The following is a 15,475-nucleotide window of genomic DNA, read 5'->3' as shown; positions in this document are numbered from 1 at the left end:
GGTCTATTTAAGGAACACAGCTTCGGCTTTTTATTTTCATTTCAACAATATCCATGAGAATAATAGCAGCATGCAGAACGATTTTTCAATAAAAATGTCAGACGACGGGCACTGCTGTAAGTATTTTAAGCTGTGAAATTTGTTAAATTAACTGCAATTCATACGAAAATATTACTAACGTTAGAAATAAGATGTTTTAAAGCTACATTAACAAGAAAGATAATTTTATATAATATTTTTTATAAGAAATTACGATAAAAAGCAACATATAAGCTATTTTAAACATCTCTGTTGCCATGGTTACTCTAAACTTTAAGAAAAACACAGTACCATGTAAAGTTCTTGGTATTTTGCTAATCATATTACCCAAATATTCCATGTTGGTCAATAACAGAATGGCACTGAAGCCGTCGAAAAACCCGTTTTCATACATAATTCTTGAAAAAATGAGAGAAAATGCGTTACCATGGAAACACGAGCCCCGCGACATATACATTTTAAGCTTTTATTAGAAAGCTAATGCGCATACTAGTAAAACTATTAATTATGCAGACTTCTACGGATAACAATGAAACCAAAATACACTGAAAAGTGTTAAATATCCGCATTTTCCTTCTTCTTTCTATATAAAATACCTTAAGAGGGTCATGTACTTCAAATCTGGATAAAAATTGTACTTGAAGGGACAGAGATAAACGGAACTGAGATTGTAGCAGCTAAAACATTTAAATACACGAAATACAAAAAATCACTGCGGTTCAACTAATTTGAATTTACCCTGGTAACAAGGTAACCTACCTCCTTAAATGTCGCAACGCCGCTAAATGTCGCAACCACCGTTATATGTCGCAAGGTTGGCGTTAAATGTCGCAACCACCGCTAAATGTCGCAAAATCGCCTGCCGCTAAATGTCACACCTTTAACGTTAAATGTCGCAAAAATTTACGCATCGTTATATGTCGCAACTCCAACGCTCAATGTCGCACAGCAAAATAAGAGTTAAACAGTCTTTACAACTTAGAGATAAGATAAGAGGTAATGCATGCTTGCATGCATCAGTATGCAATGTGTTGATTTGGAAGGGCTGAAATGACCTTTTACTCTAATCTGCACGCTTGCTTTTCAGTGGTCCCGCACCATACATACGTTATATATTCTATATCTAAAGGTTTGAGCACTAACGTAGTACTCGCCACAGTACCAAATTTATTTCAGGTCTGAACTATGTAATTCTATGGAGTCCTGTTTAGCTCATGAGATATTAAGCTCGCGCTCCGTATTGTCGCGCGTTGTATCGCATGTTTTTAGTCGACCTTAATTTCGTTACACAACAGCCCGGGGGCCAGAAATTGTTGATGGAGGAGGGGGTGGGGGTGGAGGGGGGGGGGGGACCAGTTTAAAACAAAAGCGTCATCGGCGACGTGCGGTAGGTACGGGGTTCCTCTATTCGTATTTGTGGGAAAGTTTTTTTTAAGTACAGGTATGAAATGCTGGCCTGTGGTGCATTTTTGTCTATTTTTTTGAGGTACGTACTATAGGGGCACTCCCCTTATTTTAGGTGGTTAGGGTCTTTTCCCATTCACAATTTTGAAATACAGGTATGGAATGCTGGACTTTTATTGCATTTTTTATTCAAAATTTCGGTGTATGGGAGGGGTTATCCCTGCCATTTTCGAGGGCTCAGTGGCTCTCCCCGGGAACGTTTGAAAAACAAGTATAAAAATGGTTGCCTCTGGTGCATTTTTTGTCTTAATTTTAAGGTACTGGAAGGGTACTCCCCTCATTTTAAGGGGTCAAGGGTTCTTCCCCCTGGGGAATTTTGAAATATAAGTATAAAATGTTCGCCTCTGGGGCGGTTTGGGTCTACATTTTGAGAAAATATTATTTCCAAAGTAGTCGGGTGCAACTTAGATGAGTATAAGTCACTACTAAGCCAACAAGGATGGGGTTGGGGGTGGGGGATCGGCTCGGGCCGCGATCCGGGCCTGTTACACAACAGGATGTTTAACTACGCGACACGAAGACTGTAACTGTGTTTTGTACCACCTGTAGAAAACGAATATTTTCTATTAATCAGCCATGGATTCTATTTCTTTGTTTGGTTTACTTAATAAATATGGAATTCCGTTAGGGCCATCGCCTTTGAATGTGTTGATCTGAAAATGCGATACTTGGTAGTACGATGTTGAAAACGCGAAATCACCAAACTACGATAAACGAAAACGCGACAACACGATGATGATAACGCGATAATACGATACTACGATGGTGATATCGCGTTTTCACCATCGTACCGTCGCGTTTTCACCATTTCCGTTATCGTAGTATCGCGTTATCATCATCGTGTTGTCGCGTTTTCGTTATCGTAGTCCGCGTATAGTCAGGGAGAACGTTCCTTAGATGACGTCGCGGTTGTTCCGTCTGGTGAACAGAATGGTCGGGAAGCTGATTTTAATGTTAAATGCTACAAAATATGTGCAATTTATAATATTATCTTGTCTACAAATGGAAATGAAATATAATGTAAATATAAGAAATGAAACTATTTTTTTCGGTGTTCATACGAAATGAACGACAGAATAAGATCGGCAAATTAAACATGGATTTGCCGATCCTATTCTGTCGTTCATTTCGCATGAACACCGAAAAAAATCATTTCATTTCTTAAATAATACAATGATGTAACGTCAAAACAACAAAATACGGAAATGCCGTAAAAAGACGTCGCAGCAAACACATGAACGCGTAAAATGCCTCTCAAGAATCTGTGTACACGCACAAAACTGGAGCAGGCAGAAACAGATACCGTGCCATTTAAAAGCGGGAGATAACATTGTTTTGCTCGACATATAAAAGAAATAAAATTTGGATACTTGAAAGCATGTACTAAGATTTTGAAAATCAATTCTGGATACTGCCAAAAAGACTCAATTAAGATGAAGAAGGTGTAATGAGCGGGATTTTCAAAAACAAGTTGCATCGTTGATAACATACGTAAATAACAGCAAAAGTTGATCTTCACCCGATGTACAATTATTATTGAAAAGGTCAAATGCACACTTTTTACGCAAATGACGTCGAAACTAATAATATCTTACAAATTTATTTTACTGTAAAATGAGCAAACAAAAATAGGGGGTCACCGACTTCGTTTTTGCAGTATTGTCATAAATTTTCCCCTATCCCCCTTTTTTTCTTGCATTTTTCTGACATAAAAAATCATAAGAAAATCATTTGACAAATCAATGAAATACACTTTTACCAGAAATTCTTTACAGTATGATTTACTAAGGTTCAGAATTCAAATTGCTTGAGCGCTAGGCTTTAAAAGTTTTATTCATTTATACCGATTTGAACATTAATACTGCATTAAACATCGGATATGGCGATTCATTCGATGACAGGTTGAGCAACGCTGTGCGATAAACAGCCGTGCAGTCTGATTTAAGTCTATGTTTGCTTATATATCTCTGACGTGCCAATGACTTCAATAAGTGTACAAAATAATGTATAGGCTGCTAGGCCGCCAACTTCACGCTGCTATGCCGCCGGGCTGCTAGACCGCCAACTTCACGCTGCTAGGCAGCTAGGCTGCTAAGCTGCTAAGCTGCTAACTTATTTCCTGTGACCTCATTTTGTGTTATGTTCTTATTTTGTAGCTACGACATTTATCTACATTATATTGTAATTATAATGATATGTCTGCAGCACTGGACTTAAAAAATATAAAACCCGACCAGAATTTGATTTTTCCAATTGATTTTTGTATATATTCATCAGGTCAAGGTCACTTCGTTGAGGGTCCAAATTTATTCATCACTCATTTGTTTTAAAGTTTGTGCCTAGCACTCAGTAATAATATTTTTTATTACACCAAACTTTATTTTTTCGCATTTTTTCAAAGGTTTTTTTAAATACCCACCCCAAAAAACATTACCATCCCCCACCTCCCCAGAATATTAGTTTAGGGTAAGATATTTTATTTTTGAAGGCAGTTCCGTCGATGAAATAGATTAAACTCGTTTTCTTGCAAGAAAAAAAGAACAACAACAAAAATCGGAGACAAAAAATATTTTTTTCGACAATATTCAACAAGGTACACTTAATATAAAAAAAATTGTCTCCGATTTATTTTCAGGAAATCAAGTTTAATCCATTGATTGAGACCATGTTAAAGTACTTGGGTGAGCCATATGTGTCAGGGGAGGTAGTACATGGAGGTACGGTATTGTTATAATGACACTAGGTTAGATTTTGACCGCTGTTCGAGACTCTTAATCCCGGGTATCTACCTATACCTTATATGAATATGTTGGTAGGTATCTAGGCTTTACATTTAAGCTACTTACAAGTCCATATAATGCCATCAGAGCTCAGGACAGGTATCAATAAATGACCAAACTTGTTATATGCGGTAGGGTGCTGGCAAAGACTAAGCTGGTCCAACCGGGGAGCCGTGAGAATTGCTCCAATGGTGTCGTTGGACTCAGTCAAGATAGTGCCTGCCTTGACTGCTCTAAAAAGTTCATATTTTGAGAATATTACCGAACTTTAACCTATGACATTGACCCCTAGCCGACCGGATTTGAACCAAACTTGGCCTGTTTTCTCTAGGTACTGGCTTGCCCTTTGCATTAAGGTATCATTTATTTATCAAAATAGGACATCAGGTTATGAAGATATGACTCCTTTGACAAGGCCGATCCCTATATTTAATATATGAAGAAGTATGCATATTTTCACGAAAAATGGTACATGTTTAGACTGTCCCACGACGAAACCGTAGTTTGTCAAAATATACAAATTACATGTCTGTTTAGACAATATTTACATTTAATTTATTGAAGTTATTTCATAAAAATATCTCGTGTTTGGACATTTTAGAATTATTTGAAGTTAACACTTACCCTGCTAAATTTCTATAATGAACTTGTCCATCCTTCAATTTGGACAGTACCATTAACTGTTACAAAGGGTGCTATCCAAAAAGATACTTACTGAATGGCGAACAGTGCAGATCATGATCAAACTGCACGGATATGCAGGCTGATCATGATCTACACTGATCGTAAAGGCAGAATCAATCTTGTCCAGCAGGTTAAAGGTTATTGAAAATCACGGACTTTTTCCGCACGGAAAAGTAGGGAAATACAGCTGATATCCTAAATTACGTACAGACGAAGGAACAGATAATATTGTCTTTTTGAAACAGACTTTCAGATAATGTCATTTTCTATAAAAAAAAGTTTTATTTGCAGTTATTTACCCCAAATAAATATTTCATAAGCACTTTTTCCATATTGTACGGCTAATATTTTAAGCAAAAATTGCAAAGTTCAGCAAATTTTTCCGATGGCGTGTAGAAAATTGTTTTTATACTCGTTTTTAGTCAATATTTCGTCGGCATTCAATGGGACACTAACCGGATTCCGTAGTTTCCCTTTGTCAACGGTGTAGCAGAAAATTTCACCAACGGTGCTGTAGTAAGAAATAATCCCTATCACCAGGCGACAAAGCGACAATGCGACAATGCGAGATTTTACTAATTCTCGCAACTATGTATATTGGATTTCAATTTCACGATGCGAGGTTTAAAAAAGACAAGCGACAATTAAGACGATAATTGTCGCCCTCTTAACCTCGCGAGGATTGTTAAATCTCGCATGTAAGTATGTTTTCGGACAAGGCGACAACGCGATAATTATCGCGTTGTCGCGTGTTGGCGAGGCGACAATTTAAGTGGCACGAACAGGATTCCGTAATCAGGTCAAAGATGATGAACGTCCCCAGGTTGGAATTAATGATAAAATAGGGTTCGAAAGAAAAGGTGGTAATAAGAGGTCACTCTTTGATAAAAGTGAAGACATTCACATTGTATGAAAGTGAAATAAAAGCTTTTTAACAACAAAGCAACGAGCAATCAGTGTTATCCTTAATGATGCCCACTTTCTAATAGTGGACGCATAAGAATTGACAATAAATCAAAGAAAACCCGCCACAGAGTAGTTCGAAAATAAAATCTGTAAAATGATCCTTTGGAAGCAAAGAATACAACCAAGAAGAATAATAGCGGACTCGGTTCTATTGAGTCTGTTCATGAGATGTAATGAAATGGGCAACACCTCTCACGCCCCGTAGCACCGGCTTAAGCGAAATTCTATCAGCATATATGCTGATTGGACTCTATGATCCCAAAGGACCAGAAAATATAACAACACTGAATCCAAGTACGGGGAGACTTTTTACAGCCGCCACACGGCACTAAAAGAAAACTTGAAGAAATCCAAAACAGCTTCAGGTTTTATTGAAATGTTTGGTGTGTAACCAGACAATTAGTATTTGAGACATTTTTGGTGATGGATGCATATTGAATGTGGATGGACTTAAATGTCCAGAAATCATATGAAAATATGCATTCTATTGAAAAGGAAAATGTAAAATTAATGTTAAATGCTTGCGATGGTATAATAATTTCGAATAAAGCATAACATAAATTGCTATGAAGGTCCCTTATGTGCCAAGAACTCATCATCTTATTTCATGCAGGAATAAAATAGATGACAAGTTTGACGTTTAACACACCCCTGGGGTGCTTGCAGTATCTTATCTTAATCTTGTGTCAGAAATAAAGTCTTATTTGCAAAATGAATTACCTGTGAGCGGTCTTTTCAACTTTAAGTGTCAGGTGACGGTGCAGCTGCAAGCCGAGTCTCAGGTTTTGTTGTGATATCGTTCTCAGTTGTTGATGAAAGCACGTTCTCCTCTAGTTGCACTGAGTGAGCGAGTTGGGTTTTACGGCAAATCGACACAAAAGGGTCATATATCGCCAGGAGTTGCATTGATCAATGAATACTAGCCATTGTAAATTGTTCAAAGAACTATGCAAACTTGAAACATTTTCTAGGTCCACTGTCTGAATAAATTAATAATGACATTCTTTTGAAGGGATTTATTAATTCAATAGAACAGATATTTCCCCAAAGTTATTTTTCGTTGGTGGTATGAAGTTTATTCAGCTTTTAATGGGCCTAAACAGCACATTGCTACCTATGGTGCAGAGTGTCGAAAGAATCATGGGGTGAAATATCGTTTCCATGTGACTATTACCACAGTAGTTCTATGAAAAGAACTGTTAAAGAAATGAAAAGGCTATCATCTGCGTCCTCGAAAATGTGATATGATACGAAACAGCCGCTGGTAAATAGCATTGAGCCTAAAAACTATATTCCTGCTGAGCTAAATTTGATGATGAGAGTAAACGATTTTCTGTTGCAAAATTTAATTGATGATGCAAATTCTAAAGATCAATTCGTTACGATCTCCGATTGTGCAATTGACAATCCGTCATTGATTATCAAGGCAATCCAAGACTGGTCGTTACTTTCGCACGTAGATATCGAAATCTTGTTAAATGGTGTACACTTCACTCTGGAAATGTCAAAAAGAAGCTATTGAAATTACTACCGGAAAAACTTCAGTTCTGTCCGGACGAAGAAACGCACGGTCACACAATTTAACTGTGGAGGAATTTCTGTTATAAGTAGAGAGAGCAAAGAACAGTTTTAAATGGAGCAAGTATTTAGCCAGTGCCATAAATTCCTTGGAGATTTCATATCTTTCAGAGGGCTGACATCACAAAACATTGCGCCGTTTGTACATGCCCCCTCCCCACCTTGCCCCCATACCATGTACCCTATCTCCCCGATAAACATGACGATTCAGAGGTCAAGGTGTTGAAAAACCTAATGATATAATAAAAAACATCCACCAGGCGAAGTCGAGTAAACTTGATGCAATTAAAGACGCATTGTTGGTGCGAAAATGAATACAATTGTTTCTTACAAAAATCTCAATCGAAAAAAAAAGAAAACATATGAAAAAGACAGATGAACATTTTTGGGGGGAAAACTACATGTATGTGTAATGCTAATGAACTGTCAGAAAATGATATCAAAGACAAATTGAATGAATTAGGAATTACTACAAAGCTTAGAAAAAAGGAAAAGCTGTATGAGTCACAGAAACAGTTTATCTCTAAAATGTTAAGTCAAGAAATACATACACTCAGTTCCAAAAGAAAGTGTGCACTTAGTTTTCTGTTATTTTTTCTCGGTTATTTTCATGAAAACTTATAATGTTTGGTACCAAAATTTAAATCAGTTCGTAAACAAATTGGTGTGCATTTTAGATTTTGAGTTATACCTGAGAGTTAGTGTATGAAAAAATGAAACAGAAACGTCGGGGAACTTTTTGAAATATTTAAACTTAAAAAGTGCACACTTTCTTTTGGAACTGAGTATATGTAATTGCAAACACTGGTATCGTCGCATGTTTTATATTTTGCTTTACATACTTAATATAATTTTTCTTCTCGTTTCTATTTGTATAGTTGTTCTTATTTTCGTATGAAATCGGAAATATCATAGTAATTTATTAAACTAACCTGTTGAGCTTTGAAATATCAAAATATCATGAGAGCTTCAAAACATTTCGTCAAAATTAATTCAATTCGACGTGTATTTAATGAAAAAATACGTGCGTTTACTTTCTGTTCATAATGGCATATTTCTGTTAGTGGAAAAGTTGGAACTAAAAATTTACAGCTAACTTTTCTTTGTTGTACCTTAACGAAAAACAGAAATTAAAATTATATGCATCAGGAAATCGAACTCTCGGCGAAAAAGACCGAACGGAGCGCGTTTCCGAAAGGCTAATTAGAAACACACTGCCCCTCGAGGTTACAATACCCATGGAGCACGTACCAGTATATATGGGAAAAATTAGGTTTGGACTAGAGTAAATCAAGGGAATCAACGAGAGAGGTTTCATTTAAAAATACAGTTTAAGATGTTTTTAGAATGACTTTCTGATTTCATAGGGGAGTTCATTCAACATCCTAGGACCACTGGCCGAGTAATTTTGAGATGTTTATTTGTGACCGATCCTAGTCTTCTATTGTAAAAATAGGAATCATTTGTTATCAATGTATTAATATATTGCGGTGTCATATTATGAAGTGGGTTATAAGCTAGTAAACATTTATGGAAGGTCACTCTTTTAGCTCGTAGTTGGCAGCTACTGCAAGTCCATGAACATGTCCACCGAGGGTGTCATAATGTCAGCTTTAAGGATTATTTTAGGTGCACTATTTGAAGTTTAGACAATCATGTCTATGTTGTAGATAGATGACCCCAAACAACACAGTCAATATCAAACAGAGGAAGAATGTATAAATGATAATATGCATTGAAAGAATCTTTTGGAACACATATTGAGAGTAATGTTAGTAATGTTATCTTACGTGAAACATTGATGCACAGTTGATCTATTGCAAGTTAAGTGGTTATCGATATAGATTCCCAACAGTTTTTTAGTTTCTATATGTGGTAGTATTTTATCATGCATATCATTTCTTATTGACATATCAATTTTGGTGTCATTTTGAATTTTTGTACAGTACCTAAACTCATGACTAATGAATTTTCTACATTAACCACCATATTGTTTTCACTGCATCATTTTTTGAATTCACATTTTTTTAAATTTGTTTCGACAGCTGTATGGTCTGCATTATGGGTGTGTATCGTTGTCGTCAGCAAACATATCTGTATCACAATTGTTCATAATAAGCGGTAAGTCATTTCTGCAAAGGAAGTACAATACAGGTCCTAATACAAAGCCTTGAGGAACCCTGCTTGAACTAAATTTTCATTTGACATTTCGTTATTAGCAACTACAAACTGAACCTGTTCATTTAAATAAATAAGATTTGAAAAGAAGCAATGAAGTCCACCCGCTTAGCTTAGTAGGGAGAACGTTGGTCTATGGATTGCAGGGTCGTGAGTTCGATCCCCGGGCGGGGCGTATGTTCTCCGTGACGATTTAATAAAAATCATTTGTCCTCCGCCTCTGTTTAATGTGTGGAAGTTGGCAGATACTTGCGGAGAACAGGTTTGTACTGGTACACAACCCAGGAACACTATTTAGGTTAACTACCCGCCGTTACATGACTGAAATTCTATTGAAAAACGGCGTTAAACCCTAAACAAACAAACAAAAAGAAGCAATGAATTATGACTTACTACCGCAGCAGCGTTACTTGTGCCGTGTGGCGACCATAAAATGTCTCCCGTAATTCAATCAGAGCCGTTATATTTCATGCAGCATCACATTTATATTGTGGTAATGTATTATTTAATTTTTCAGCTTAAACTTCTCGGCTTGGGTGGTTCCAATATCACCACTTAAGTAGCCTTGGGTATTGTTTAATCGCCCGTTTGATATGGTTTCTGCTTCTTAATTTTGTCTTTAGTCAGTTTCTGTGTTATGCATGCTTCATAACCTCAGATCACCTCTCTAAATTCGGGTAACACATATTAGGTCATTTACATTTACATCACGTTCAAAGAGTTTTTGCCTTGTCTCGTCAAAACTTACAATGAACAATTTTGTACTGTTACACTGCGCATGCTCGTTTTTCAAACAGCCACAGTAACAAACCAAACATTCCGGAGGTTGCACTATTTTCCCCTTTTGTGCGGTGAAATTAAATCTTATTTGTATACTAGATCTGGTACTCTTTGGTATTTATATATATATAAATATTTTTTCTTCTGGCTGCATTGGGGAAATGTTGAATATCTAAAGAAAAAAAAAAACGTTAAATCAGGATTGATGCAATTAGGTATTATATGTTTGTTTCCAGATATGCTGTTGTCGTTGTTTTTGAATTCGTTTTTGCCATGCAAAAACTCATGTAAGCCCGAAAATGTGAGTGCAAAAAATGGAACTAATATTTAAAAAGGTAGTGGCGGCATCATTTATCTTACATACAATTACACTATAACGCATACATATATGCACATTATTGTAACACAGTCAGTACATATTCAAGCCAATGTCGTATAGCTAGCTATCTAGGCACACGAGCTGCAAGTACATGCTGATTAACTTAGTTTTAGACTGTGATAGTGAAGTGTACAGATTGTTGACAAGAAAAACAATCTGCCACAAAACATGTTTTCATCTTTGATACGTTAACATTTCTATGTCGAAAGCAGGGAAATATGCGCAAATACTTTACGTGAAAATATACCAAAAAGCTAGCGAGCATCGACTAAGTTATAGCTATATGATGTTACCTATATCAAACTTACTGTTGTATGGAATGTTTTAAGACGAGACTGAAATTCTGCTATTTTTACATGATGCCACAAACAGAAAATGTTTCAAGTATTTTACTTTTGTTTTGTTTGTTTTTGGTTTAACGCCTATTTTTCAACAGTATTTTAGCTACATGTATGTAACAGCGGTACTTATTTTGTTGCATAATATATCAATACCTAGTATGCTGATTAAAAAGCTCACCGCACTTGTAATTGTTTTGGCCTAATGTGTAATATGAACGACGGTTAATTCTTGTATCATGTAACTAATATTAAGTTAACGACATTACACATTAATCTGATTAATGTTGGACCAGATTTCTTTCACACATTTTCTAACGGTTGCATAGTAATGCCTGTTTTGCGTTTTTAGTATTTTAAGCTAAATTTTATGGCAGTTTTTATCTACAAAAGATTAGCGAAATGGATTCAAGTTTTAATTATGTAAAATATATCGAATATGTAAAGATTTAGATTACAATAATAGACGTAAATATCACATAGGGGATTAAATTAGAGGGTATATGTTTATCCTTTAATATAATAGTAATAACCCTTTTGTGATAGCATACAATATGGGTTTTTTATAAGTGCAATATAATGTGGAGTTTGTTTTATATGATATAATCTCTGATATAAATTATATCATGATATATAGTCTCAAGTAACTCAGTATTGAGTGGCAGCATTAAATATGTTTTAAGATATTATATGTAATACAAATATGTACTGTGATTTTATTTATGTATTCTGATGAGACTTGAATAAAATAAAATAAATAAATAAATATATATATATATATTCTTTACTATATTTTGATATATAATTTTGGGCTAATCAATAGCTTTTGCCTCATCTGAAAATATTGTTGCATTATCTGGCAAACGTAATTTTGATTGTGAAGGTGGTAGGCTGACAGCAGCACACCCAACTTTTGAACCGTCTGTGTAAATTGCAAAATAGTCCTTGTAAGTTGACTTGATTTCATGATATTTGGACTTGAGTATTTCAGGGTTTGTTTCAGACTTTCTAAAGGCAGTTTTCATATCAAAACGAACTGTAGGGGAATTAAGGGTCCATGGTAGTGTATCTGAAATTGAATTTTCTTTAATACCATCGAATTCAAAGTCAGTTTCATTCATAGAAGATTTTATGCGAAATCCAAACGGTTTGATTTGTTTTGGATTTTTCTCATATGAATCGAAGTACTTGGTTTTAAAATGAGTTTATGAGCAGGATTAGATTTGTTTGCAGCCACTCTTAAAGCATATTGCAATGAAATTTTTTGTGGCGTGTGTAAAGAGAGGGTCGTTTGCTTTAGGATACAAGCTTTCAACTGGCGATGTCCGGAATGCACCGAGAGCAATACGAAGACCTTGGTTATGGATGGTATCTAACATTTGTAAATAAGATTTTCTTGCTGAACCATAAACAACACAGCGGAAATCTAGCTTAGATCTAAATAAATTATAAAGCTCTATAAAGTCTTAATAAAACCTTGCGATCGGCTCCCCAATCAGTATATGAAATTACCTTTAAAAGATTCAGTGACTTCAGACATTTGACTTTCAAGTGTTTTATATGTGGTATAAAAGAAAGCTTTTTATCAAAGACAACACCAAGATATTTTGCTTCGTCAACAACGGGTATTTTTGTACCATTTAGAAAAAGCTCAGGGTTACAGTGCTGTTTCCGTAATTGACAAAAGTGGACACACTGAGTTTTCGATTTGGAAAATTTAAAACTATTTCTTCCTGTTCTGAATTGTATTACAGTTGTATACTAAGGCAGATCACTGTACAATAGGAATTTCATTATTTTACACCGGGTGATCTCCCGTTAGAAATAAAGTAGTGCATCATAAAATCTTACGTGTTTACATATTTTGTACTTTTACCATCATGATTACCAAACAAGCTCAAAACACGAATTTTAACAGACATCAATTATTTGAATTGTTTAAAAAATGCAAATGTTGATGTTTGAGTAGTAAGGAATGTGGTTCTGGGACGATCTATGTATGAACAGAATTGGAATCACTGCCTTACCCTTGCATGGTCGTAAGAGGCAACTAATAGGGTCTTAACACTTGGTTTTGCAGTAACTCTGTGATTCCAGCAGGAATGCAAATTTTGATTCCATACCCCATGTTTTTAATGCGATGTAAATGAGATGTGGAACCAAAATTTGTAGTCCTGTTTGGTGCCATATAGCCTATACTGTGTTGGTGCGCCGTTAAACCCAAATAAATAAATAGTAAGGAATACTGTATCATACCATTGCCTAATACTCAAATCGCATTGGTAGGATAGTAGGGTGGTAGGATAGCAGAATTGGATTAGTGATATTAGGATGATAGGATAAGATGGTATAATGCCATCCTACTATCCAGCTATCGCTATCCTATCATCAATACCCTACTATTCTACCATACTAACAGTGCAATCCTACCATCGCTATCCTACCAGCCTGCAATCCTACCGTCCTGCAATCCTACCGTCCTACTATCCTACCATCCTGTTTTCATATCATCTTACTGTCACCTTTCGACTTTTTCTTCTTGCGTCATAATATCTAGTGCATACTGTCATTTTTTATTGTGTTCCGGCTAAGTTTGTGATGTCTTGATAAGTGTTGTTTCTTTGTATCTAGAAGACGAACGTGCGCTGTAGTAGGGCAATGCCACTAGATATTATAACGCGGTAAGAAGAGGACGAACGAAGGATAATAGGGTAGCGATATTAGGATAGTAGGATGGCAATATATCATCCTATCATCGCTAACCTTCGTTCTGAATATCGCAATCCTATCGCCTATCCTGCCATCGCGCATCTTACTATCAAACCATCCTGTCACCCTTCCATCATGCTTTGAGAGGCGATGGGAGATAGTTGGATGTGAAAAAAAACAGTATTCCATAGAAAAGGTGTATCTCCGGTTAAATAATTTCTTTAAATGTCCACGAGAAATGTTTGAGTGAAAATAACTCTGCTGCATAGATTTTCTATGTTATTATGATTATAACTACAAACAATGCAGAAGCAAAGGATCATTTTCGAATAGGAATTAGGTATTGTATTACCTGTATCGTTTATTCCATTTACCACTGTATGGTTGATAGGCAGATGCTCCTGAAACCTATCATGTCATTGAAAGAAAAAATGGAAAGCGGCCTGAAACATTTCTACTGCAGATGGAATAGATATACTTAAGGTATAATACCCATCCTTGAATTCAGTGTGTGTTCGTGTTTAGCGTCCCTTTACAATTTTTCAGTATCTGCTTGTAGCAGTGAGCACGATACCCAGCTTTATTATGTCTCCCACCACACAGTGGTGTGGGAGACATATTGATTTACTCCAGTCTGTGGGTCCGTGTGTCTGTCTGTCTGTCACAAAGCTTGTCCGCACTCTAAGTCGAACATTTCTCATCCGATCTTCACCAAACTTGAACAAAATGTGTTTGACCACCAGATCACGGCCAGGTTCGATAATTAGCCAAATCGGCCAAGAAACTTCGGAATTATGGCCCATGACAATAATTAAGGAATCACCTAGACTCATAAAAATGCTGAAGTATTTATTCTCAAACATGCACCAAAAACCATTTATCTTGTCTACACTCTAAGTCGAACATTTCTTATCCAATTTTCACCAAACTTGAACAAAATGTGTTTGCCAATAAGTCCTTGGCCAAGTTCGATAACTTGCCAAATCGGCCCAGGGTCTTGGGAATTACGGCCCTTGACAATAATTAATGAATCACCTAGACTCATACAAATGCTGAAGTATTCTTTCTCAAACATGCACCAAAAACCATTCAGCTTGTCTGCACTCTAAACCAAACATTTCTCATATGATCTTCACCAAACTTGATCAAAATGTGTTTGACTATAAGTCCTCGGCCAAGTTTGATAACAAGCCAAATCGACTCAGGCACTTCGGAATTATGGCCCTTGAAATACCAAAAATCAGCCTTTTTACTCTTATCTGCACTCACATACCGTGAGTTCAGGCCCAGCAAGATTTTTTCTTTTACTTTCTTTTCATTATTCTTTAAACAGTATTTCACTTGTTTTGTTTAACATTTATATTTGTTATTTAAAAAAAACAATATCTGGAGTTTGGCTGTTGATTGGAGAAATGTTAATCATATTTTAGGACAACATGTTTCTATACATCCGATTCTAAACATTGCCAATCGTGGATGCATTGCTTTAACATCTAAATACTATTGCGCACAATTCATGTCTTCAAGATGTTTTGACACTCTTTTACAGGTAAAACACCTTTCTGTTTTGTGTACTTCAA

Source organism: Mercenaria mercenaria, chromosome 7 (assembly GCF_021730395.1).
Source record: "Mercenaria mercenaria strain notata chromosome 7, MADL_Memer_1, whole genome shotgun sequence".
Classification (NCBI taxonomy): domain Eukaryota; kingdom Metazoa; phylum Mollusca; class Bivalvia; order Venerida; family Veneridae; genus Mercenaria; species Mercenaria mercenaria.
This window is presented reverse-complemented; position numbering follows the sequence as displayed.